The sequence below is a fragment of the Arvicanthis niloticus genome, chromosome 21 (assembly GCF_011762505.2).
Source record: "Arvicanthis niloticus isolate mArvNil1 chromosome 21, mArvNil1.pat.X, whole genome shotgun sequence".
NCBI lineage: Eukaryota > Metazoa > Chordata > Mammalia > Rodentia > Muridae > Arvicanthis > Arvicanthis niloticus.
This window is the reverse complement of record NC_047678.1, coordinates 44,235,731-44,261,291: the sequence shown is the minus strand read 5'-3', so window position 1 is coordinate 44,261,291 and position 25,561 is coordinate 44,235,731. Positions and strand designations below refer to the sequence as shown.

At 39.0% G+C, this 25,561-nt stretch overlaps 1 pseudogene; it reads left to right on the top strand.

Moving 5' to 3' along the window:
• The first annotated feature begins 11,235 nt into the window (after positions 1-11,235).
• Positions 11,236-13,322, top strand: LOC117693797 (protein DBF4 homolog A-like; annotated as a pseudogene).
• Positions 13,323-25,561: the final 12,239 nt, after the last annotated feature.

Here is a 25,561-nt window from a genome sequence, read left to right as displayed (position 1 = left end):
TCAAGGGCAGCCAGATCCGCCTGGAGGTCCTGATTGGGCAGTGAGTCTTGAGTGACAAGAACACTTCCCTTATTGTTTGAGAGTCTTAAAGGAACACAGCATAATGTGTTCTGGCCCAGGTTTCCAGTCCAGGGACAAAACTTTTCCAGATCTGCAGCGGCTGCGTTCTATAGCACTTGTGCCTGTCTTCCAAAGCCTACAGGACGGACTGTGTTCCCACCCAGCCCAGGGAGGACCCACCGCTTCAGCCCCCAATGATGCTCAGCTGCCTGCTCCTCCTCTTAGGCTGTGAAGCTGAGAATATTAAGTAGCAATTTAGGAACATTTCTGGTACTTCCCCTTCCTCCTGAAATCAAGAAGATAGCTTGCATAGCTTTTCACTGAAGTTGCAGTGGAGTTATCAATCTGTCCCACAACTGGAAGGGTGCCCAGAAAATTAACAATTAAAAAGCGATTTTAGGAAACAAGTGTTTTGTGGCTTTAGATAAACTGCAGCTACTTTTCATCTGGTGGGTATGAGACACTGCAGGAAGAGAAGCAGGAAACAGATGACATGGTTGAGGATTGTTGTTAGCCCGCGGATCTTCCTGAGAGAGAAGGTTCAAAAACAAAACAAAATAAAAACAAAAACCGGCTCTAGTAGTAAAGGGTCTTTAGCTGAGCAGACCTGATAAAATGAATCTTTATGCACGTAGAAAATGGATTGATTAGAATATCTCACAGGCTCTGGGTCACCTAGTCCACCAATGGCTGTCTGCATATGGTAACTTAAGGAATCCAGTAGTCGCCCAATCCATGTTGCTGGAATGCTGACCGTGTCTCAGCATAGACCAGAATTCTGAAGACATAGGCTCTAGTGCCAGAAAGAAAAAAAGAAAAGAAAAGAAAAGAAAAAGAGAGAAAAAAGAAGAAAAAAGAAAAAGCACTTGCTAGCCAGAGGTAGGGCATGCAGACAAAGAGAAAGACCTACCACATATATAGGATGCCAACAGAAGCTATGGCCTAGATTAAAGCTGGATCTTAGCACCTGAAAAGATCCAGATTAAGGAAGGGTTTTCCCACTTCAAAAGGTCTAATTAAGGAAAATTTCCCATGGTACCCAACTTTTTGGTTTCAGTTAATTCTAGATGTAGTCCATTTGACTACGAGCAGTAGCCATCAGAATAGCCAAGACAGAAGAGCTGAGAAAGATTGTTCTCCCGTGGCAGGCAAGGGGAGCATGGAAGTCATTTCCAAAGCAAGAATTTCCTTCAACAAAGGAAGATCTGGGATTTTACTGAGGGAGTCTGGATGTGATGTCATCTAGGTTTTCCTACGCCTATAAATGTTAAGGCAAATCCTCTGCTGAACGTGGTCACAATGACAAAGCAGAGATGTTTAAGGGCATTCTTAGGTTAAAGTCAGCAAAGCATATGTAAATTACAAAACTGATGGACAGAAATGCCCCTGGAATGCTGATCATATACTGCAAGGTCTTAGCTGAAAATCAAATAAATGACACTATGGAAGTAGGTTTCTCAGGAGCCAATGCTACCTATTAATCATAATGCATGATGTAACAGATGGATGTATCAATGCCACAACTCTCACATATACAAAGGACAGAGAGCACAAATTCAACAAACATCAAGGAAAAGTCAGTCACCTGTCAGCACTGTGCACTGTTCTTAGAGGAACAGTGAGCTATTCAAATCTCACAGTAAGGCTGCTTTAGCCTCTAAGCAGGCTGGCTCAGAGGAAGGCCACAACTACTTACATGCAAGATCAGAAGGAGTTCATCTTAATTAGCCTTGACTGCTCTCTGTCTCAGGGTTGATATCACTGTATAAAATTCTATTTTTAAAGCTCTATTCTAATGTGTGTGTGTGTGTATGCATGTGTCTTTGTACAGTACCAACAGAGGCCAGATTAAGGCAGTAGAAGCCTGGAACTGGAGTTTCAGCAAATGGTTAGCTACTATGTAGTTTCTGGGGATGGAACCTGTGTTCTCTGTAACAACACACACCGATCTTATCTGCTAAGCTATCTCTAGCTGTTCTTTTTTTTTTACTTAAAATTTATTTTATACATTTTAATTGAAATATATCACTTTCCCCTGTCCTATCCTGTCTCCATCACTTCCCAAATTCTTCCCAACCAATTTCTTCCTTGTCAATTATGTGTGAATAAGTCTGCTGTGATATATGAGTAAAATTTGCTGAGTGTAGTTTTTAACATAATCTTAATTGTTTCATTTTACCAATGAAGACCTGAAGCCAGATTCTGTGGTGAAGGCCTGCTAGCTCAGAGATGAAGAGAAAGCACACAACATTTCTTTGTCCTTCATCCTCAGCCGATGTCCCAAAAGGAAAAGAGAGCTCTCCTTCTCCACTCTGTCTCTAACAAACTCTCAGACTGTATGTTTTTCGTTTCTGCTTCCTGTGCGTCCCTCTGTCTGCCTGATTCCCTTTTATTCTCTATGGTTTTTTTTTTTTTTTTCCTTTGTTCATTCCCTGGCAACTGGTTGCTTTCTCTGCTTCTTGACCTATAGTTGACTTTATTGGATCTTGTTTACAATAAAAAGAAAGCTCTTGGATCAAAGATGTGTGCTAGGGTTGAAAAACATCACAACTAGAAAACGGGTTTTTCCAGTAAATAACACAATCTCGGTGTGCACAATGTGATCAAATATCCTGCAACAGCTGATTCCATTTCTGTTGGCTGTGTCTATATGGTTTCAGAACTGACCACATTGCATTGGATAGCCAAAGATGGAGCTTGTGGTTGTTTGAATATAGTTGGCCCAGGGAGTGGCATTATTAGGAGGTGTGGCCTTGTTGAACTCTTGGCTGCCTGCAAAAGACAGTCTCCTTCTGGATGCCTTCAGATCAAGATGTAGAACTCTCAGTTTCTTCTCCAGCACCATGTCTGCTTGAATGTTGCCATGCTTCCTGCCATGTTGATAATGGACTGAACCTCTGAAACTGTAAGCCAGTCCCAATTAAATGTTGCCCTTTATAAGAGTTGCCTTGGTCATGGTGTCCTTTCACAGCAATGGAAACCCTAACTAAGACAGAGCTTATCTTTGCCCAAGGTTAATTTTTCCAGATATAAGAGAGTTCCCTTCTTTAATGAGCAACAGGATGTTACAGGCACAAATGTCCTTGCTCCCACAGATCACTAGGGAAACAAGGAGTGTCAAACATACAGGGGCTTCTCAATGAAGGAGATAAGATAACTGCATCAATCCAAAAGGCTGGGAGTAGATTTGTTAACAATCTGGTGACTTCTTTGTTATCTCGGGAGCCAGACCTCATCCAGATTCTACAGAATGATTATTGCAGACTCTTCCTTAGACTATTACCCATCATTAAGGGAAACATCATTTTATAGCTGGCTGCTCTCTATGCTATTGGTTAGAGTCCACATTAAATTTTATGCCTTTTGGCTATAGAACCCACCCTCATGGTCACGTGTACTTTGTAAAAGAGTTTCTATGTAATCACACCTTAAGCATTTTTATGCATTTGGTGTTGGACTGATTGTTGCCTGGAAATCTTTTCCAAAATTGTACTGTGTTTTACATATGTTGGCAATGGAGTGCCTAGTGTTACACTCCCCCAGTCTGATCCCTCAAGTCAATCTGTACCGGGTTTCATTCTCATCTCTCAGTGTGTAGTTTGTTTCCCTCTCTGATACCTGCAGGGACCACCCCTCCACTAGAAGTCTTCCCACCAAGAGACCTAGAAATCCTTGAACAGGAAACATTATTAGGAATAGAAAACTCGGGTGTGGAAAACACCTCAGAGGCTAAGAGCATTGAGTTATTCTTTTCAGAGCATGCAGGTATTATTCTCAGTACATAGGGCAGTTCATTGCTATCTGTAACTCAAACTCCAGAGTTCTGACATCATCTCCTGGTGTCCCGGGTCAACAGGCATGAGTGGGGTACAAAGACACATTAATAAAGTAATGTCTAAATTCCTCTCTCTCTCTCTCTCTCTCTCTCTCTCTCTCTCTCTCTCTCTCTCCCTGTGTGTGTGTGTGTGTGTGTGTGTGTGAGAGAGAGAGAGAGAGAGAGAGAGAGCAAGAGAGAGAGAGAGAGAGAGAGAGAGAGAACTTTCACTGTAAAGCCTACCAACTCAGTTTTTTAAGAGACCGCATTTTGTGTGAGACCTAGGGCTAAACTCTAATTCTGGGAAGAAAATCACAAAGTCCACTTAAGCAAACATCCAGAGGCAACCCCCTGCCCCATCAGGTTACAGTAGCAGAGTCAAACTATATATATAACCTAAGGCATCCTGCCAAGGATAGATGACCTAACCATCCTGGGTTTTGCCCCCATGTACGGCTCATGCAGATTAGGCAGAAATGCACTTTTTTTTTTTTTTACAATATTAACTTGCTGACCAGTATTCACCTTTATCGTACAACCCATCTCAAATGGACCTTTAAAAAGGGTGACTATTACAGTGTCAAGTATCAGAAAGGAACCACCAAAATGTCATGTGGTAAAAATTTATTTTATGGCTGGGCAAATCTTGCAGTCTCTTCTCAAGTAAGAGAGAGATGTGGTCCTGATTAAAATTCGGGGGGTATTTTTATATTCAAGCTCAAGGCTGAGGTACATAGCAAGTGATAACAAAAGTGGAGTATTCTGCTGTTTGTAATTTCTCAGAACATACCATGAACAGTGGAAACAATTTATTATGTGCAAACCTGAAGATTATAGGGGAAGAACAAGAGGATACAAGTGACCTTTAACTTGGGACATGATTAAAGAAAAGACCATAGGGTGCAATATAGAAATAAATCAAAATTTAACATTAAATTTAATTATAAAAATGAATAATGAAGTCAGCTTGCCCTTAACAAATATGCTTTTAATTTTTTTTCCTTTGGTTGAGACAGAGTCACCCAGCTGACCTTGATTCACTAAGTATATATAATGTATAATACATACTGGATCTGTAATAAATAGCAGTATATATACCATCCTGTGGCTGGTCCCTCAGGGAAAAGAAATGCCTCAGCATGGGCCCACGGAGTCACCTCCTTTCCCATACTTGACTACACCTCCACCAAAACATATCCCCCTCTCCTTATCTTATTAAAAACACACTTCCAGTTATATTGAATTCAAGAACAGATTACTTAACAATTGTCACCACTGAGTTAGTGCCTTCTTTTTTTTTTCTGTTTGCTTGTCTACTTATAAATGGACCCTAACCCTAACTCTATCCCAAATCCTACCCTAAGCTAAAGAGTGGATGCCTCCAAATATGAGATAATCAAGCGAACAAAGGATGCAAAATCAGCTATGAATGCCACAGGCTGGAAGTGGCTTTAACATCAAGGATGAATCACTCTAACAGAGATCCAATTTCTGGAAGAGGGGCCCCTGTGCTGTTGATATGTCAGATGGGATCTTGTCTTTCATTAAAGACATCAGGGGAAAGAGGTAGGGCATCATTCAGTAGTCACAGGTGGATGAAGCTTGAAGTGTGTGGTATATTTAAAAGGTAACAGTGTTCGTTTTTAAGGCAATTACAAGCATTCACAGTTATTGTTGTTAGGTTTCCTAAGATACTGTAATTTTCATGGAAGAGTCAGTGGCAAGTGTAGAAACCATGGGAGGCTACAGGATGAAGAGACCAGGAAAGCTTAGGTGTAGTGAGTAGTCAAGATAACTTACAGGATTCTCACAAGATAAGTCACCTCAACTCTGATTTCTGTAACCTATAGTGAGCTAGGTTCTTCTCATGAACTTCAAGAAAATGTGCCTGAAAAATTGCTTCCACGTTAATACTTTCTTCAGCATCTGTATGCAGTCAGGTTTGGTTTCTGAAGCACATACTTATATTATTGTTTTGCTGAACAATTTGAAAGCTGTGCATTCATATAGATACTATATAGATACTATAGATAAAGTTTAGTCTCTAGAATAAGTGATCCATACGATTGTCTGAGTCCTGCCACTTCAAAGTATTTAGACAAACTTCTGAGCTTCAGGTTTCTTTCAGAGAAGTGAGACTAATACCACTCACAATATGGACGCGTAGTGGGGAGTAAAAGAGCCTAGATGCAACGTTTAGAGTCATGGCCGCAATGAATATGATACATGACAAACATTTGATCATTTTTCCATTTGTTCCTTATGTCCTATATTGTTCACAAATGTATAGAAAAATCACATGAATCAATGCAGACAAAATCCAATGTTAATTTTCTTTGTGCCTTTGATATAAATTAATTTACTAATTTACAGTACAGCCAGCATGCATAGGCTTCCCTCGGCATAGCTATTGCACAATAAATACTAGTATCTTTACACTATAGCAATGGACGGACTACAGAGACATTTCTTGAAATCTCCATCAAGAACATAGCAGTGAGTGGTATCACCTGAAAGCCTAAGTGTGCACTATATGCCCTAAGAATGGCACTCTAATTAAAACTGTTGGGTGCCAGTTATTGCCAGACCATCTCGACGTGACAGCTGCCCAAATAATGACACAGAGACTTTTTGTTATTTATGAAAGCTTGGCCTTACCTTAGGTTTCTTCCCAACTAGCTCTTAAAATTTAAGTTAACCTCTATTGGGGTTAGTCCTGTGTGCTGTGTATCCGGAAGCTGAGTTGTGTCCCCTTGATCAGACTAACTTAACACTGGGGCACTGTAATAGCCAAAGTGTTGTAAAGAATGTTCCCCTATAATCTGTGATTGGTTAATACAAGGCTATAGCATATGAGTGGGAAGGAAAGAGAGAAAGGAAGAACTTGAGATTGAGTAGGGGGCCTCAGGTAGGGACCACAAGGAGAAAGAGAGAACAGAAAGAAGAAGGAGGTCCCCATGAGGCAGGATGGACCGTGAGGATGGACCATGTCCTCGTGGCAAAAGAAGCTCCCAATGAAGACACACATGGAGCACAACAAGCCAGGTGAGACTCAAACTGCGTGTAGCGTGGTGTCTATGGTTTGAAAATAAGTTAAAACAGCACAGAACCTGCCTAGTTTAGGTTTATAGCTTGTTAATAAATTCTGATATCTCAGTGTTGTTTACTCTGAAACTAAGCAGGATAGAGTGGGACAGGAAGGCCTACATACAGTTAGTACATTATCTGGTGTACCATATGTGGGGCATAGAATCCAAGCTAACCTGAGAAAGTCCATGGTAGAATCTCCCAAAAAATGAAAGTGTGGCTCCTAAGGCCCTGCTGAGCTACCAAACAATTGAATGAGGCCCTTGCAGCCACAATTTCACTCGGGCCAACAGATATAGTTGCAGCAGATCTCCCCATTAGGGTCTGCCATGGGAGTGGGCAGAGGACTAGACCGAACTAACCTGGGTAAGAGTCACACTCCTGCAGTTGCCCAAGCTCCTCAGGATGTCCATGGTGGCAGAACTAGTCCTGCAAGGACCAGAACTGGACTAACTACTGTAAGCGTCCTGAGCTGAGCAGCAGAGGGAGACAGAGAACACAAAGAGGAAACTAACACTACAGACCTGACCAAGTAAAAGGAGTTTGGAATGAAATGTCTTAACATTAAGAGGAAAAGGATCTGGACACAAAATTTCACAGACAAATATAAATGACTTGAAATAAATAAATGTAAAGAGATACAGTATATAAAGATGAGAGGCACACTATTACAGAGATTTTGGACTTTATCTAATGCCCTTTTAAATGAGAGAGAGAGAGAGAGAGAGAGAGAGAGAGAGAGAGAGAGAGAGAAACCTAACTGAAACTGACATGGTACTGGTTATGATTATTTTTGAATCAATAATCCTCATTCTTTTCTTAAGTTTCTTAAGTAAGGATACTGGCTTTCTGTGTCTTATCAAAGAAGATCTTAGTGAAGCAACAAGATTTCGAGGAAAATTTACAAAAATTTATAAATCAGACTGAGGAAAATACTAAGATAATAAGGATATAGAGACAAACATTAGAGGAAAAATTAGAAAAACTCATAAACAAAATTGAGGAAGATTTTAAGATAATAAAGATACTCGAAAAGGCAAATAATAAAAATTGGAAACATCTTAGAAGAAAAATCACAAAAAAATATAAATAAAATTAAAGCAGATCATAAAAAACAGAAGAAGGAAGGCTAGAACCTACAGGAGCACTTTGTAGCAAGACTTCAAAAGGGCAGGTTGTATCTGTTAAAAAAAACTAACTAAAATGCTTCTCCCATCCTTAATAAAAGAATTAGGCAGAGATGAAGGGAATTCCCAGAGTAATCGAGAATTCGAGTGACAACCTATAGAGGCAAAAATTTAAAAATATTTAAGGAAGCAATAACAAGCTATGACTTACGTTCATCATATGTCAGATACTTAATAACTGGGACACACAGAATCGTATAATTCCAGAAGATTGGAGAAACTTGATGACAGACATCCCAGAGCCTGGCCCTCGATTACAGTGGCTAGCATGACAGAAAGAGGAAGCTTCAATTGTGGATCAAAGAAAAAGGATTAGAGGCATTGACATTGTAAAGGGCCCATTACTAGGTGAAGGTTTGTACTCTGAATTAAGAGTACAGATTACTTTTGAGGATGCTGCTCTAGAACAAGGTCACACAAGAGCCTTAAATGCTTGAGACAAGCTTGAACAATGATGACCTGCATCATGTACAAAGATAACCCAGTGTCAAGAGAATCTTTCACTGACTGTTTACAAGGATTAACTATAGCTCTGAATAGAACAGTATCAGATCCATCTGCCAGAAAAATTTTAATTGAATCTCTAGCTTTGGAAATTGCTAATGCTAAATGCAAAAATGCTATTAGATCTTTAAGGGCAAGATCTGTACCTCTTTATGAATGGATTAAAACTACTGTAGATAAAACACCAAATGCTTAGGGGTATGGCTGTACTCATTCACTCTCCACCATGACAATAAGTGCCAAAACAAAAAACAAACAAGAGAAAACAACAACAACAACAAAAACCCCACAACTGCTCACAATACAGTTATGACAATTGGACAAACAATTACAGTCGATGCCCATTGATATGGCTGTGAAAGATCCAGTCATTCCCTAAAGGACTGTAATCAAACAGTTCCTAAGGATAAATTCTTCTATAGTAGTAATAATTCAGGGAGGAAGTTTCCTATGCAATTTATTGGAAGGAACGGTCATATAGCAGATCTCCCCATATAGCTCATGAATTTAGGTCATACAAAGGTATTCAAGGAAATTCCTTAATGCTGGAAAGATCAAGTCCTGACCAAAAACAACATGAGCCATTTGTTTCCTGTTCCCAGGGAAAAATATTTCTGAAAAGCAATTAGAAAATTTAAGGCCTTATAGGACAAACAGAGCTGCTCAAAATGTAAATAAAATAACAGAGATAGAGCAGCTCCTAGGAATAAAATAAAAGATTTTAAGGAAAAAAAGAGATATTTTGGCAAACTACTGTAAATTCTAAGAGACAAAATTAAATTTTAATTAAAATTAAAATTACAATTAGATGGAAATGAGATTGGAGGATTAATGGATACTGGATTGGATGTGACTTTAATACCACAAGATTCCTGGAATCCAGCATGGCTTCATAGCTCCTAGGGATTGGTATATTGTCCATGGTAAAACAAAATCTAAAATGGATTAAATGCACAGGAGAAGATATGGCGAATATAGCCATGAACTTATGGGGAAGAGACCTATTGCAACAATGGGAAACAAAGATTATCATTCCTACAACTTTAGACACAGGTTGTAAAGGAGAAGATTTTCTTTTCTTTTTTTTAAATTGGCAAGCGACACATCCATATAATACACAAAATATTACACAAAATAATACACAAAATATTCTCTCTACACCAGGGGTCACAGCAGAATCAGCAGCAGCATGTGCACCTATGGCAGAGCGAGTCTTTGCAAGTGACCGAAACACTTCCTGTGTATATGTGTTCCCTCAAGCTCACAGAAGAAATAACTCTATGGTGTGCTGTGCATGGTTGTACTTACAAACAAGAGCTTTGCGCACACCAAAACACGAATATACTCATGTTTCAACATTGAATGTCAGTATAAAAATTACCATCGTGAAAGGTGGACACTGCCAGGCTAGCCTTCAAAAGAATCACATTTATCTCTAAGGTAAGTGGAAGTGAGTGTTCATAAAGACCCATTGTTTGGTTTTTTCCCTCAGTGAGAAATGAGAGACCTCTCGTCACATAATAATCAAAACATCAAATGCACAAAACAAAGAAAAATACTAAAAGCAGTAAGGGGAAAAGGTCAAGTAACATATAAAGGCAGACCTATAAGAATTACACCAGACTTCTCACCAGAGACTATAAAAGCCAGAGATCCTGACCTGATGTCATACAGACCCCAAGAGAACACAAATGCCAACCCAGACTACTATACCCAGCAAAACTCTCAATCACTATAGATGGAGAAACCAAGATATTCCATGACAAAACCAAATTTACACAATATCTTCCCACAAATGCAGCACTTCAAAGGATAATTGATGGAAAACTCCAATACAAGGAGGGAAACTACAGTCTAGAAAAAGCAAGAAAGTAATCTTCCAACAAACCCAAAAGAAGATAGCTACACAAACATAGATCCACCTCTAGTAACAAAAATAACAGGAAGCAACAATCATTTTTCCTTATTATCTCTTAATATCAATGGACTCAATTCCCCATTTAAAAGACATAGACTATCAGACTGGATACATAAACAGGACCCAGAATTTTGCTGCATACAGGAAATGTACCTCAGTGACAAAGACAGACATTACCTCAGAGTAAAAGGCTGGAAAACAATTTTCCAAGGAGGAGATTTTCTTAATAAAGAAAGTAAAAGATGTTATCAAAGACAGTTACAGACTGTTCAAGCTGTTCATAAACAGAGTAGAACAGAGGCTGACTCTTCAACTTTGTATGGAGAGCCACTGCTGGTAGAACACCAACTGCCCTACCACTAACATAGCAAACTGACAAACCTATTCAGATAAAGCAATGGCCTATTACAAAAGAAAAGCAACAGACATTACACCTAGTGTAAGAGCAGCAGGAGACTCAGTATATGGAAGAGTCCACTAGCCCTTGATATTCTCCTATATTTATTATTAAAAAAAAATCTGGCCAGTGGATGTGGTCCTTCCCTGAGGCACCGAGGCCAGGGACAGTGAGCCCTTGAAGCTTTGTGTTTGCACTCCCCTCCACCCCAACTCCCACCCCTGGCCCCGTCTGTCTGGACCCAGCATGTAGGTGCCTGGTGGCTGCCATGAACCTCGAGACTATGAGGATCCATAGCAAAGCATCTCTCCTGTGTGGCATCCAAGACAAAAATGAAAAGAATAGACCATCCTTAAAATCCCTGAAAGCTGATCATAGACTGGAAAAATCCAAATATAAGACACTTTGGGGAAAAATAGTTTACCTTGACTTGCCTTCTCCCACCATATGTGAGAAATTACAAAAAAAATACAAAGAAACTCGGAGGGTGAGTTGAAGAATTTCTCAGCAAAGATATCAGTCATCTTGTTTCAAACAAAAAGGAAGCAAAGTATGCACAGACATTGGGTCGAGTTTCTCCTGTACCAAGTCCAGAATCTGTATATACTGCAGAAACCACCTCTCCTTATCCCAGCCATGATGGAAGTTCCTTTAAGTCTCAAGACAGAGTGTGTTTGAGCCGAGGAAAATTGTTAGCTGAAAAAGCTGTCAAGGATCATGATTTTATGCCTGATAATAGTATATTATCCAATGCCTTACCATGGGGAGTAAAGATTCTTCATATTGATGACATTCGATACTACACTGAACAGAAGAAGAAGCACTGAGTGCACTCAGGAGATCAAGTCCTTCTAGGAGGGATGTGCTGGGGGGAGGGGAGAGGAAAGCTGGTACTGGAATATAAAAGCCAAGAAGGAGACCCAAGAATCCTTTTTTTTAAAGGCTGAGGACGTGAACTGGTCTTACAGGCCATTGTACCTTCAGCTCTCCAGTATGCCTTGTATAAACGACTTTCTTCAGAAGCCATGCAGTCCATTTGACATAGAGAAGTTACCCAGAACCCAGGAACAGGCTCAGCCTAAACTCAGAGTTAACTCGGATGGCGATAAATCTGGGACCCCAGTTCAACTCCAGTTGAAGGAAAAGACAGAAAAAAAAAAAAAAAAAGGATACTGTGAATGTTGCTTACAGAAATATGAAGATCTCGAAACTCACCTTCTGAGTGAGAAACAGGAACTTTGCACAGAGTAACCAGTGTCAAGTCCTTGACGACACTGTATCTAAGTTAGTTTTTGATTTTGTGGAATATGAAAGAGACAAGCCTACGAAGAAAAGGTACTTAGTCTCCCCCTGACATGGTTTTGAAAGGGAGCTCACAATTTTTTCTATTAAAAATAAGATACAGTGCTGAATCCCTTTCTTCTGTTTCTGCAAATGTCCTGAAAAACACTGAACCAAAGGAGAAGCTATGATTGGAGCCCAATTTCCAGAAGGATGTGGGAGAAAGCAATGGACAACTGCTCGAGCAGAATTTTCAGTATGAAGAAACCCAGAAACCTGAAGAAAACCTTGTGTTTGCTTCAGAACCCACAGCCTATTCTTCAACAGGATTGAAAGGATGTGATGGGAAACCAGTGAGCACGTTTAATGCTCGTGAGCCTGACCCAAAGCAGGATTGTGCACAGCAGCCTCTGCGTGACAAGCGGGAAGGCATGCGCGACGGCTCTGAACATAGAGTAACTGTAGACAGAAATGATGTACAATACAGAGTGGGCGCTACTGCAGGTGTGCCACAGCCATGTGGGCACGTTTCTTGTCTCAGTGCAGAAAGAAATCTACCCCAACCAAAATTAACTGCAGATACTACACTGTTTTCAGCACAAGATCTGCAAGAAAAGGATCTCCGTGTTGTGATTGGTCATGATTCTGACCTGGTGGCATCAAATACATCAAAAGAGCACCTTACAATGACCTCGAGAACTCCACCCCGCAGTCCTCGGGAACCTCAGGAGTGTGACACTGAGAATATGGAGAGTTTGCCTTGTGGTAAGATCCAGCAGAAAGTGAGAATGTTACTCGGGCAAAAGAAAGCAAATGTGGAACCGGGTGCTGAATTGGATAAGAAGAGGACTGGGTATCTTCCTGCACATGAAGACAGAACTTGTGGGTCATCATTACAGTCTCTATTGGACTTTCTTCACACAAGCGAGGAGAAAACAGAATTTTTGGGTTTTACAAGCTACACTGAAAACAGTGGAATATGTGATGTTTTAGATATTTGGGAGGAAGAAAATTCAAGTAGCCTGATATCGACTTTTTTCTTCCCCTTCAGCTTCTGCATTTGTCGGATTTTAGTATTGAATCTGCTTCTCAGAAGTGACAGCTATATTCCTTGAAGTTTTTATAAATACATATATAATTAGGAGTTGTGGGGGGTTGTTTTTGCAAACTTTGTTTATGGAACCATCTGTAAATATTAAGATGATATTTGTAAATTTTTTTTACAGGATTGAGTAGCTGTTACAAATTATACAATAAAAACTTGTGACATATATATATATATATGTATATATATATATATATGAAATCCGGCAAATGGTGGATGTTGACAGATCTGAGAACCATTAAGAAAATCTTTCAGCCAGTAGGCTCTTTATAGCTAAAAACTCATTGCCTTCTTTGTAACCTATGGAATTGGCTATTATAGTAAATGATTTAAAACATTGCTTTATCACAATTCATTTATATGAGCATGATAGAAATAAGTTTCTTTTCTCAGTACCTACTTATAATAGAAATTATCCAGTAAAGGCATACCACTGGAAAAATCTTACTACAAGAGATATTTAATGGCCTTACTTTATGACAATACTTTGTACAGCAGTCATTAAAAATAATTTGTAAATGGTTGCCTCATTCCATAATTTACCATTATATGGATAATAGTTTGTTGGCTGATTCAGATACCTTAGGGAAAAAAAGTTAAATGAAGTAAAGAGAATTTTGCCACATTGGAGATTACGAATTGCTCCTGAAAAAAAAATGCAGAAAAGAGATTCTACTAATTATCTAGGATACACATTAGGACAAAATATTCCACCAAAGAATCAGGAGAGACCAATTCCGAACTCTTAATCAGGCAGCTCCACCTGCATCTCTAGGTGCATCCAGGTGAGTTCCCAAGCCCCATATTCCTGTTTGCTGGGTCCACAGCAAGTCCAGAAGCTGTGAGGTCTTCCCTGACACCTTTGTGCTCCATCTTCTAGTTCTACAATTCGAATCACAACCCAGACACCCATAACCATCATGGATCACTAGGTGAGAGAGAATAAGTAGGTGGCAGGTGATTTCCCTACCTACCAGCCACACTAAGTAAACCCAGCAGTAGTAAGCTCCACCTTGACCCATTTGTACTCCATTTCCCAGGCCACAGCTCCACTTATATCCATGGAAGCCTGCTGCTGAGCAGGACAAACAGAGGCCTGAAATCTTCAGGGACTACCAGGTCTACCAGGATCCCTGGAGACCCGCCCTTACCCAGGACAACTAGCAGCCTGAAACTACCAGGGTCTACCAGCTCTGCCTGTGTCTCTGGAAGCCTGCTATCACCAAGGACAACCAGCTCTACCTCCAATCCCAGAGACCTACTCCCATCAGTGACCACTAGGCTTGCCAACACTAGGGACAACCAGATGGCTAAAGACCAGCATAAAGAAAACAGTCAACAAAAGTCAGGGCAATATGGCAATCCGAGAACCCAACCCTCCTACTACAGCAAGCACAGAATATTCTACCACAACGAATCACAAGAATACGGGCTTAAATCTAATCTTATAAAGATGATAAAGGCCTTTAAAGAGTAAATGAATAAACCCCTTAAACAAATACAGGAAACTACAATCTAACAGATGAACGTAATAAATAAAACGATACAAAACTTGAAAGTGAAAATAGAAACAATAAAAAAACCCAACGTGAGGCAATCCTGGAGATGGAAAGCCTAGGAAAGAGGACAGGAACTATAGATACAAGTATTACCAACAGACTACAAGAGATAGAAGTGAGAATCTCAAGCACAGAAAATACCATAGAAGAAAATGACACATCAGTCAAAGAAAATGCTAAAGCTAAAAGCTTTCTAACACAAAATATCCAAGAAATTTTGGACAAAACATCAGAACTAAGAACAATAGAAATAGAGGAGAAAACTCCCAATACAAAGGCCCAGAAAATATCTTTGACACAAATCATAGAAGAAAATGTCTATAACTTAAAGAAGGAAATGCCCATAAATGCACAAGAAGCTTAGAGAACACCAAATAGAGAGGATCAGAATGCTTTGACCACCCCCTTCTAGCCCACCATCCAATGGTAGGGGAGAAAAGATGGCAAACAGGACAAGGGATATGGACCGGATTAGAAGTAGTTTTGGGGGTGATTACAATCTTCCAGCAAGAACCCCAGGAGAAGTTCTCTGCTGTGCCTCTCTCAAGAAAATGAAGATCAGTGAAGACGTGAGACCAATGAAGTGTGGCAAGGCTAGCTATGCAAACAAGCCATCACTGTCTATTGAGGCCTATTTATACTCTCTCTAAATAGCACATTTCCTCCCATGGTTCTTGCCTCAGCAAAATACCATGAAAGTCTGCCTCAGTAAAGCACTGTGTGAATCTGCATCATATGACATATCAAGAAACTCCCACTTCAATACCCAGCAAAACTTTCAATTGTCATAGACAGAGAAATGACAAAAAGGGAATGTGTTAGAAGCCTCAAAATTTCATGAAAAACATCATATTAATAGGAGAGGTTTAAAGAAAATTTTCCATCTCTTGGCAACAAACCAAAAAAAGCAATAATAATAAAAAATCCTATGTGTTCTCTATGCAAATTCTTTTATCTGCTGTTTGTAACCCTAAGGGTACCAAAATAAATGACATCTGGCACATAGATGTTTTCCATTTTTCAGAATTTGGAAAACAAAGGTGTATACAACAAACCATTGACACATACTCAGGGTTTCAATGGGCAACAGCTTTAAGTTCTGAAAAGACTGATTGTTTTATTACACACTTATTGGAAATAATGCCAATTATCAGAATACCTGCACAAATTAAAACCGATAATGTTCCTTTATATGTATCCAATAAAATGAAATAATTCTTTCTATATTGCAGTATAAAGCATGTAACTGGTATACCACAAAATCCCACAGGACAAGCAGTTACAGAAAGAGCCAACTGTGCCTTAAAATTGATGATTATTAAACAAAAAGGCAGAGTAAATCCTCCCAGAAACAGATTAAATATGTCTAAATTTGGAACAACAGCAGCTGAGAGACACTGGGTTATCAAAAAAAAACAAACAAACAAACAAACAAAAAAAAAAAAAACAAAAAAAACCCCAAAAAACAAACAAACAAAAAAAACCTGAGAAACTAGGCCAATATACCACAAAGATTTGTTGACATTAAAATGAAAACCTGCTATAGTTATACGATGGAGATGTGGTTATCTTTATGTATTTACAGGGAATGAGAAAATATGTTCACCAACAAAACTTATAAAGATTTGATCTTTAAGGGAAAACCTCATAGCAGCAAAAGACATTTGAGAATGTCTTCACAAAGCAAATAAACCCGGCTGATTCACTCTTCACAGACTGCTTCAGTTACTGATTTCCACAAAATATGAATGAACATCAACTTCTAAAGGGCTAGCCCAAATGATCAATCACACAGAGACTGGACAACATATAGGCTTGACAGACAACTCATAGACTGGATAAAAACGGAGACTGTGTAACAAATGCTACAGTTAATTGTTTTTGTTCGTTTGTTTGTTTGTATTTACCATTTTTTCCTTGGGCCCCAAACAGGAATTCCTCTTCCCAGTTCATCAGGAGTCAATTATAAGAAGACCGTTGTCCTGATCTCTTAAGTTGAAATGGATGGTTTTGGTTGTTTGATATGGTATGGTTTTTATCATCTAGGATGGTAGGTTTAAATTACTGTATACTGATAGAAATTTAAAGTTGTTTTGTTTGAATTATTGATAGAAATTTAAGTCTGTGTTTTTGAATCATTGTATATTGATAGAAAGTTAAGGTTGTTTTGTTTTTTCTACATTAATAGATATTTAAGGCTGTTTTGTTTGAATTATTGTATGATAATAGAAATTTAAGGTGGTTTTGTTAGACTATATTGCACATATGCTGTTTATTTAAAATACGATGTAAAGTTCTACTTTTATGGTTCTTATAACTATACTGTATGTAGATTGTTAATGTTAGGGGAAAGTACAATTTTTAAACAAAAGTGGGGTTATGAAGTATAAGTTTCTAGTTGTGTCATGTGATGCAGACACACATGGTGTTTTGCTGAGGCAGACTCACATAAGGTTTTGCTGAGGCAAGACCATTGAGAAGACATGTGATGTTTGGGAGAGTATAAATAGGATTCAATGGACAGTGATGGCTTGCTTCCATAGGTAGCCTTGCAATGTTTCATTGATCTTGAGTTGTCACTGATCTTCACTTCATTAAGAGAGGCCCAGCAAAGAATTTCTTCTGGCATCCCAGATGGTACTGGTTGTTCCCACTGACTTGTGCCAAGTCAGTGGAGGCCTGGCTGTTTCTGGTGGATTGTGCCACCACTGCTGATTTGTGTTTGGCATCCTGATACTACTAAACTGGACTGCTGGTATCCTGACAAATGAAGATTTGAATCATTCCAAAAGAACTACTTCTAATCAGGTCTATATCCCCTTGTCCTATTTTCCATCTTTTCTTCCCTACCTTTGGATGGTGGGCTAGTAGGAGGGTCAAAGCATTTTAGAACCATTATTAAATGTATGTTTCAAAAATTAAAGCCTACATAAAGGGTTAACCATATGCAAGAAACACAAGAAATAAATAATCCCAGAATGTGGGGAGCTGACAGAAGGCGGCTATCATCCTTGCAGCCATCTTGAGCCATATACCCTGACAAGAGGCTTGTTTACAATAGCCTACAACAGCTGAGCACACTCTGATAACATCTTGCTTTAGATACCCAGGATTTTCCCTTGGGTGTGTGAGACTTAAAGGTGTGTGACTTAGAGATCAGATTTAGAGACAAGGTCTAAGGGCATGATTTAAAGGAGTGACTTAAAGGCATGGCTTAGAAATGAGACATATAAAAGGTGAGAGGCAGACAGAAGAGTTCAGTATAACTTGGAGTAGTTATTAGGCATTAGGTAGAAGACACTTGGACTAGAGAACTTGGAAGAACTAGGTAGTAGGCATTAGGCACTTAGCACTTGGAACTTGGAACTTGGAGGCACTAGGGACTTGGAGAGAAGAAGAGAGACTGAAGAATAAACAGGATTGAATCACACTCTGTCTGGTCTCCATTCTTCGAGTCTGAACCCCGACCCGCAGACTGAAGCTGCTTGGGGCAGTGTGGGCTCTAACAACTTAACCCCCAAGGCTTTTGGCAGTGCGGGTTACAACATTGACAGAACAGTCCGAGACATTTTGGCCCCCAAACCTGGGGTAGCTCAGCTCACAACATTTTTGGCACCCAACATGGGGCAGCTCAGGCCACGACACCAGTATAGTAAATCAAAAAAGAAAGAAAACAACTCACACAATAACCATAAAATAACAGGACTCAGTAAATACTGCACATTGATAGCTTTCAGTATTGATAGTCTCAGTTCCCCCAATAAGAAGACACAGGATAATACAGAAAACAGGATTCCTCTTTCTGCTGCATCCAAGAAACACACCACACCCTCAAGGATAGATACTCTCTAAGGGTGAAAGGATGAGTATATGTATTCCAAGCAAATGTCCCTAAGTGGTAAGCAGGTATTGCTATTTTAATACCTGATAAAATAGTCAAATCTGATCAGAAGAAATAGAAAAGAACACTGAAGAAATACAGAAAATTACAATCAAACAGGTGAAGGTTACGAATAAAACTCTTCCAGACCTGAGAAGGGAAATGGCAGCAATAAAGGAAACACAAACCTAAACAGTCCTAGAGATGGAAAACCTAGAGAACAGGAACTATAGATGCATAAGCATCACCAATAAAACACAGGAGATAGAAGAGAGAGAACCTCAGGTGTAGGAGATATAATTTAAAAAATCAAAAAAAGTCAAAGAAAATGCAAAATCTAAAAAAATCTATACACAAAACATCTAGTAAATCAGGGACACTTTGAAAAGACCAAACCTAACAATAATAGGAAGAGGAGGAGGAGGAGGAAGAGGAAGAGGAAGAGGAGGAGGAGGAGGAGGAGGAGGAGGAGGAGGAGGAGGAGGAGGAGGAGGAGGAGGGAGAGGAGGAGGAGGAGGAGGAAGATTCCTAACTCAAAGGCCCAGAAAACATCTTCAACAAAATCATAGAAGAAAATTTCTCTATTCTAAAGAAAAAGATGCCTAGAAAGGTACAAGAAGTTTACAGAACACTGAATAGATCAGAACAGAAACAAATCTCTCATCACATAATAATCAAAACACTAACTATACAGAACAAAGAAAGAATTTTCCAAGCAAGCAAGGGAGAATGGCCAAGCAATATACAAAGACATACCTAACAGAATTACACCTGATTTCTCATCTGAGACTCTAAAAGCTAGAAGGGCCTCACCATAGTTATAGCTGACCCTAAGAAACCACAGATATCAGCCCAGACTACTATACTCAGCAGAACTTTCAATCATCATAGAAGGAGATATGAAGATATTCTACAACAAAACCAAATTTAAACAATATCTTTCTGCTAATCCAGCACTGAAGAGGATACTAGAACAAAATCTCCAGCAAAGGAGGGTAACACAGGAAATAGATAATTCCACACAAGCAAATTTAAAACGAGAGAAACACACACACACACACACACACACACACACACACACAGAGAGAGAGAGAGAGAGAGAGAGAGAGAGAGACAGAGACAGAGAGACAGAGAGACAGAGAGAACAGACTACCACCAATATCAAAATAAAAAAGGAATTAACAATCACCATTTATTAAAATCTCTACATCAATGTGTTCATTTCCCCAATAAAAAGACACAGGCTATCAGAATGGATGCATAAACAGGATCCATCATTCTGCTGCATGCAAGAAACACACCTTAGCAACATTACCTCAGAGTGAAGGGCTGGGAAAAGGTTTTCCAAACACACCCAAGAAACAAGCTGGAGTAACTATTCTAATATCTAATAAAATAGATTTCAACCTAAGTAAGGACATGGATTTTTCTTACTCAATAAAAAAATGGAAGTTTTTTTTTTCTGAGCAATAAAAGTTGAAGCTTACTTTTTCATCCAGAATGAGTGAGTTCTTTCTGTGCTGGTGCTTCTTGCTCAATGAAACCTGCTTGTGGGGGCTTTTGCTTTTGCTCCATCCACTAAGTGTGTGTGTGTGTGTGTGTGTGTGTGTGTGTGTGCATAATACTTGTTGAGTGGCTAAGACAGGCAATCAGGCCCAACATGAATATGTGTATGAATGTGTATATGTGTCTCTGAATATTATTTTGTGTAAAGTTTTTCTTTCTGTAAACATGGCCTTCTTTTTCTGTTTCATGATGAGTTGTTTCAGGTCTCCCTCTGTCCTGACCAGCTCCAGAGAGATGAAGCTTCCAGGCAAATGAGAAAAAAAAATCTAACAATTTTTACTTAATCCCCTGCTGTTAAATGGCATGTGTTAATTTGCCAGACTTCAGCACTTATTTAAGCACAGAATAGTAACAAAGTCTTAAATTTTTACCACAGAACAGAAACAAAAAGTTAAGTCTTCATCATTTAATAAAACACAGAATAAAATAAAGCATAGAGAGCTAAAGAGAAAAGGAGCCAGTGGTTTTCAGCCACATAATAGGCAAGAAAATATTTAGTTTTCCAGAAGCTATCAACTTTTTCCAGTATATTAGAGAGTTAACAGGCCTGAGATCATCAGTACTTTGGCTTGCATCCCACACTATGTCCCTCTTCAGACCCAAATTTTCCCCAGGCTGAGAAGGCTCCCAGCATAGATCAGGAATAAGAAGCACTCATCTAAACACAATAAAGGCAATTTATAGCAAAGCAATAGTCAACATCAAATTAAATGGAGAGAATCTTAAAGCAGTTTTACCAAAATCAGGGACAAGACAAGGCTGTTCACTCTCCTTATCTCTTTAATATAGTAGTTGAAGTTCTAGCTGAAGCAATAAGACAACGGAAAGAGACCAAGGGAATACAAATTAGAAACAAAGAAGTCAAAGTATCACAAAGTTATATTTATAGATGATATGATAGTATGTATAAGTGACCCTCAAAATTCTACCAAAGAATTCCTACAGCTGATAAACTTTAAGCAAAGTGGCTGGATACAAAATTAACTAAAACAAACCAGCTCTCCTTTATATAAACAATAAGTGGGCTGAGAAGAAAGTAAAGAAAACAACACCATCACAATAGCCACAAATGATATAAAATATCTCTGTGTAACTCTAACCAAGCAAGTAAAAGTCCTGTATGACATGAACTTCAGGTCTCTGAAGAAACTAATTGAAGAAGATATCAGAAGATGAAAATGTCTCCCATGCTCATGAATCAGCAGGATTACCATAGTAAACATGGCCATTTTACCAAAAGCAATGTATAGATTCCATTCAATGCGATTCCCATCAAAAGTTCAAACAATTCTTTATAGACTTTGAAAGAATAATTCTCAGCTTCATATGGAAAAACAAAAAGACTTAGGACAACTAAAACAATCCTGTACAATAAAAGAATTTCTGGAGGAATCACCCTTCCTGTCTTCCTGACTGCAAGCTGTACCACAGCAATAGTAATGAAAATTTCATAATACTGGTTGATCAATGAAGGCAAGCTGAAGACTCAGAAATAAGTCCACACACAAACGGACACTTGATTTTCTACAGAGAAGCCAAAACCATAGAATGGAAAAGGAAGAGCATCTTCAACAAAGGGTGCTGGTCTAACCGAGTGTCTGTGCTAGACACCATGCAGGAAGAGCTGCAGTGGGCAAGTGAGCTCCTAGGAGAAAGCCCACCATCTTGCTCAGCTGTGATGGGTGCATTCTGGTGAGCCACAGCCCCCAGAGACTTCATCTCAGGATTTCTTCTTGCTACTGATATGCTTTCTCATGTTTTTCATTGCCATACTTCACATGTATTTCTCTTGGTGAGAGTAGACACCAAGAGACCTTCATTGCCTATATCATGATGTCATTACCCTCTGGGTGCTAGCCCACCCTACTGGGCAAATTTCCTGCAGATTAGCATGAATGTGAACTTTTATGAATTAATGCTGTTTAGATAAACACTGACTTTATAGAATTTCTGGGTTGATTAAAATAATTTTAGGAAGAAAGCTTAAAAGGTGGCTTTAGTTGTTTTGCCATAAAGATGTAATAAAGTTTGAATCAAGAATAAAATGTGCCTCCTCTTTCTCCTCCTCATAGAATGAATAAAGGCTGCATAATAAGGAATACAATGAAATTTCATAAATTGCACTAAGAAGAGAGATTGGCTTGGGACAGAGTTGTGATCAAAGAAAAGCTTTCATTCTAAGTCAGGTCTAAGTATGAAGGTCTAAGTGAACACTATGATAAAGCAAGACCATGTGAAACTGTTGCCTTGAGCTTATAATGAGCTTATAGGATGAAACACTGCTCTGAACTTACTATCAACCTCCTTCTGTAACCTTCCTTTTGTGTAATATTTTATCTGTGAGGTAATTTTATAAGGAACTTTTATCTAAGAATATATAAAAAGGCTGAGAGAATAAAATAATGTATGGCTGTTGGGCATCCTTTCTCAGAGGAGAAAGGTGGGTGGGAAATGAGGCAGAGGAGTTGTGAGGGGGGCTGGGAGAAGGGAGGGCTGATATTGGAATGTAAAGTGAATAACTAAATCAATAACTTATAAAAGAACTCTTAGTAGAACAGAGAGTGGGGAATAGCCTTGAACTCAGTGGTACAGAAGACAACTTGCTGAACAGAACATCAATGGCTCAAGCACTATGATTAACAATTAATAAATAGGACCTCGTGAAACTGAAAAACTTCTGAAAGGCAAAGGATACCATAAATAAGACAAAATGACAACCTACATATTGGGAAAAGATCTTTATCAATCCTACATCTCAGTGTCCCTGAGAGCTAATATCCAAAATATATAAAGAACTCAAGGAGTTAGACACCAACAGCTCAAATAAGCCAATTAAAAATGTGCTACCAAGCAAAACAGAGAATTCTCAACAGAGGAATCTCTTATGGCCAAGAAACACTTAAAGAAATGTTCAATATCTTTAGTTATCAGTGAAATGCAAATCAAAACAACTCTGAGATTCCATCTCATACCTCTCAGAATGGCTGAGGTGAAAAACTAAAGGGAGAGCATAGGAGAGGATGTGGAGCAAGGGTAACAAACCTCCATTGCTGGTAAGAGTGCACACTTGTACAACCACTTTGGAAATCGATTTAGTGATTTCTGTCAAAATTGGGAATAGTTATACCTCAGGACCCAGCTATACCACTCTTGGACATATACCACAAAGATGCTTCACTCTCTCACAAGAACACTTGCCCAACTATGTTCACAGCAGCTTTATTTGTAATAGCCAGAAACTGTAAACATCCTAGATGTCCCTCAACTGAAGAATGGATAAAGAAAATTTGGTTAATTTATACAATGGTATGCTACTCAGGTATTAAAAGTAAGGACATCATGAATTTTGCAGGCAAATGAATGGAACTAGAAAATATCATCCTTAGTGAGGTAACCCAAACCAACTCTTACTTGATAGTTTTTACAATTGTTTCATAATTACTTTTATTAAATATACTTTATTACATATAGTTTATTATAAGAAAAGAACCTTTTACTGGACGAAAGGTAGTGGAGATGCTAGGGTTAGTTTTGTGCGATGGATATTCAGAAGATGAGTTCTGTGTCCCTGATCAGGCTGTAATTTGATATTGGGGTACACTCCACAATAATCCATAATTAGTTAATATAAGGCTGTGACTGGGCAGGAAAGAGAGGAAGACAGAACTTGAGATTGGGTAGGGAATCTCAGGTAGGGACCACAAGGAGGAAGCGAGAACAGAAAGAAGGAGGTTACCATGAGGCAGCATGCACCATGACAACATGGCACAAGAAACCGGCAATGAGGACACACATGGAACAGAATAAACCAGGCAAGACTCAAACTACAAGAAACATAGGATCTATGCTTTGAATATAGCTTAGCATAGCACAGAATTTACCCAGTTTAGGCTTGTTAATAAATTCTGATTTCTCCATATTGTTTACTCATAAACTAACCAGGAGAGAGTCAGGCATACATAAAATGGCTACATTAAACCCCCTTTTTCTAATCTATGTTCTGCCTGTGGCTCATTACCTCTCACTTTCTTAGGTTTTTTTCTCCATGTCTGACTGGCAAGTCTTCCCACACGTGAATCTTTCTCAAAGTTCCTGTCTCTGCCCTAAAGTCCCACATTTCCTCTCCTGCCTCAGGTATTGGCTATTCAGCTCTTTATTGAAAACCAAGCAGAAGGTGTTGGAGGGAATGTTTACAAAACGTGATGCAGCCATAAGAATAACTATTACTAAAGTCCAGCCTATAATCAGATCTCTGCCAGTACAGAAACCAGCATATGAATAATACAAAGACAACTTTTATCCAGTGCACAAAATATTTTTTCAATAGAGTGTTGGCAATAATTCTGTGTGACATCAACATTTATGTCTAGGTTATGGCTGCTCTTGGAATGTGGACAGGAAAAGTCCAATAGTATTGGGAGCATACATCAAAAGAGACCTGTTACGATGGAGGCAAACTTGCAAAGACCATACTGCCTTTATTCATTCCTCACTCACACAGAGCAAGATATAAAAAACCAACAGCTGGAAAACAAGTAGCGAAATTTTCATCTTCAATGCCAGAGGACACTTCCAGAATGTCTCTTCAGCTGGTTGCAATTATGGAGTAATAAAAGAGCACTTGCATTTCTTCCTTTCCATCTCAGATTTGTAAAACATGAATTCAAACAAAGTGAATCAGAACAAGTATAAACCATTCCAAGTACACTTACAATGGCTCCTCCAGGCCCTGTCATGAGGCTGGCAGATGACCACTTCACATGAAAAGCGCCTGGCACTGTTGCACATTGAAAAGCGTGTTAAACGGCATCTCACTGTGTAAGCTTGCAGGGTGTAGTTCGATAAGAACTTTTAACATGAAATCACCAAGGCTTTCTATATGTAAAGCAACGAGAGGGCATAATGGCATGAGAACCTAGAAACAAAAACTAGAAACTAAGTTTAGAAAGTATACACTTCCTGCATGCCTGAATCCTTTGTATTTCACCAGGATGACTACAATGAATATGTTATCCTATAGCCCAACCAAAAAAAAAAAAAAAAAAAAAAATAGTAGAACACAGCTGTGGCCCTAACAACTGAAGGGTCCTGATGTTGCATCTGTCATGTTGTTCCACATAACTGTTCTCCAGACCATCCTGTGTGAGGATATCACATGTATCTTCCAGGGTCATTCTATGGATATATCCTTCCAGAGGAAAAC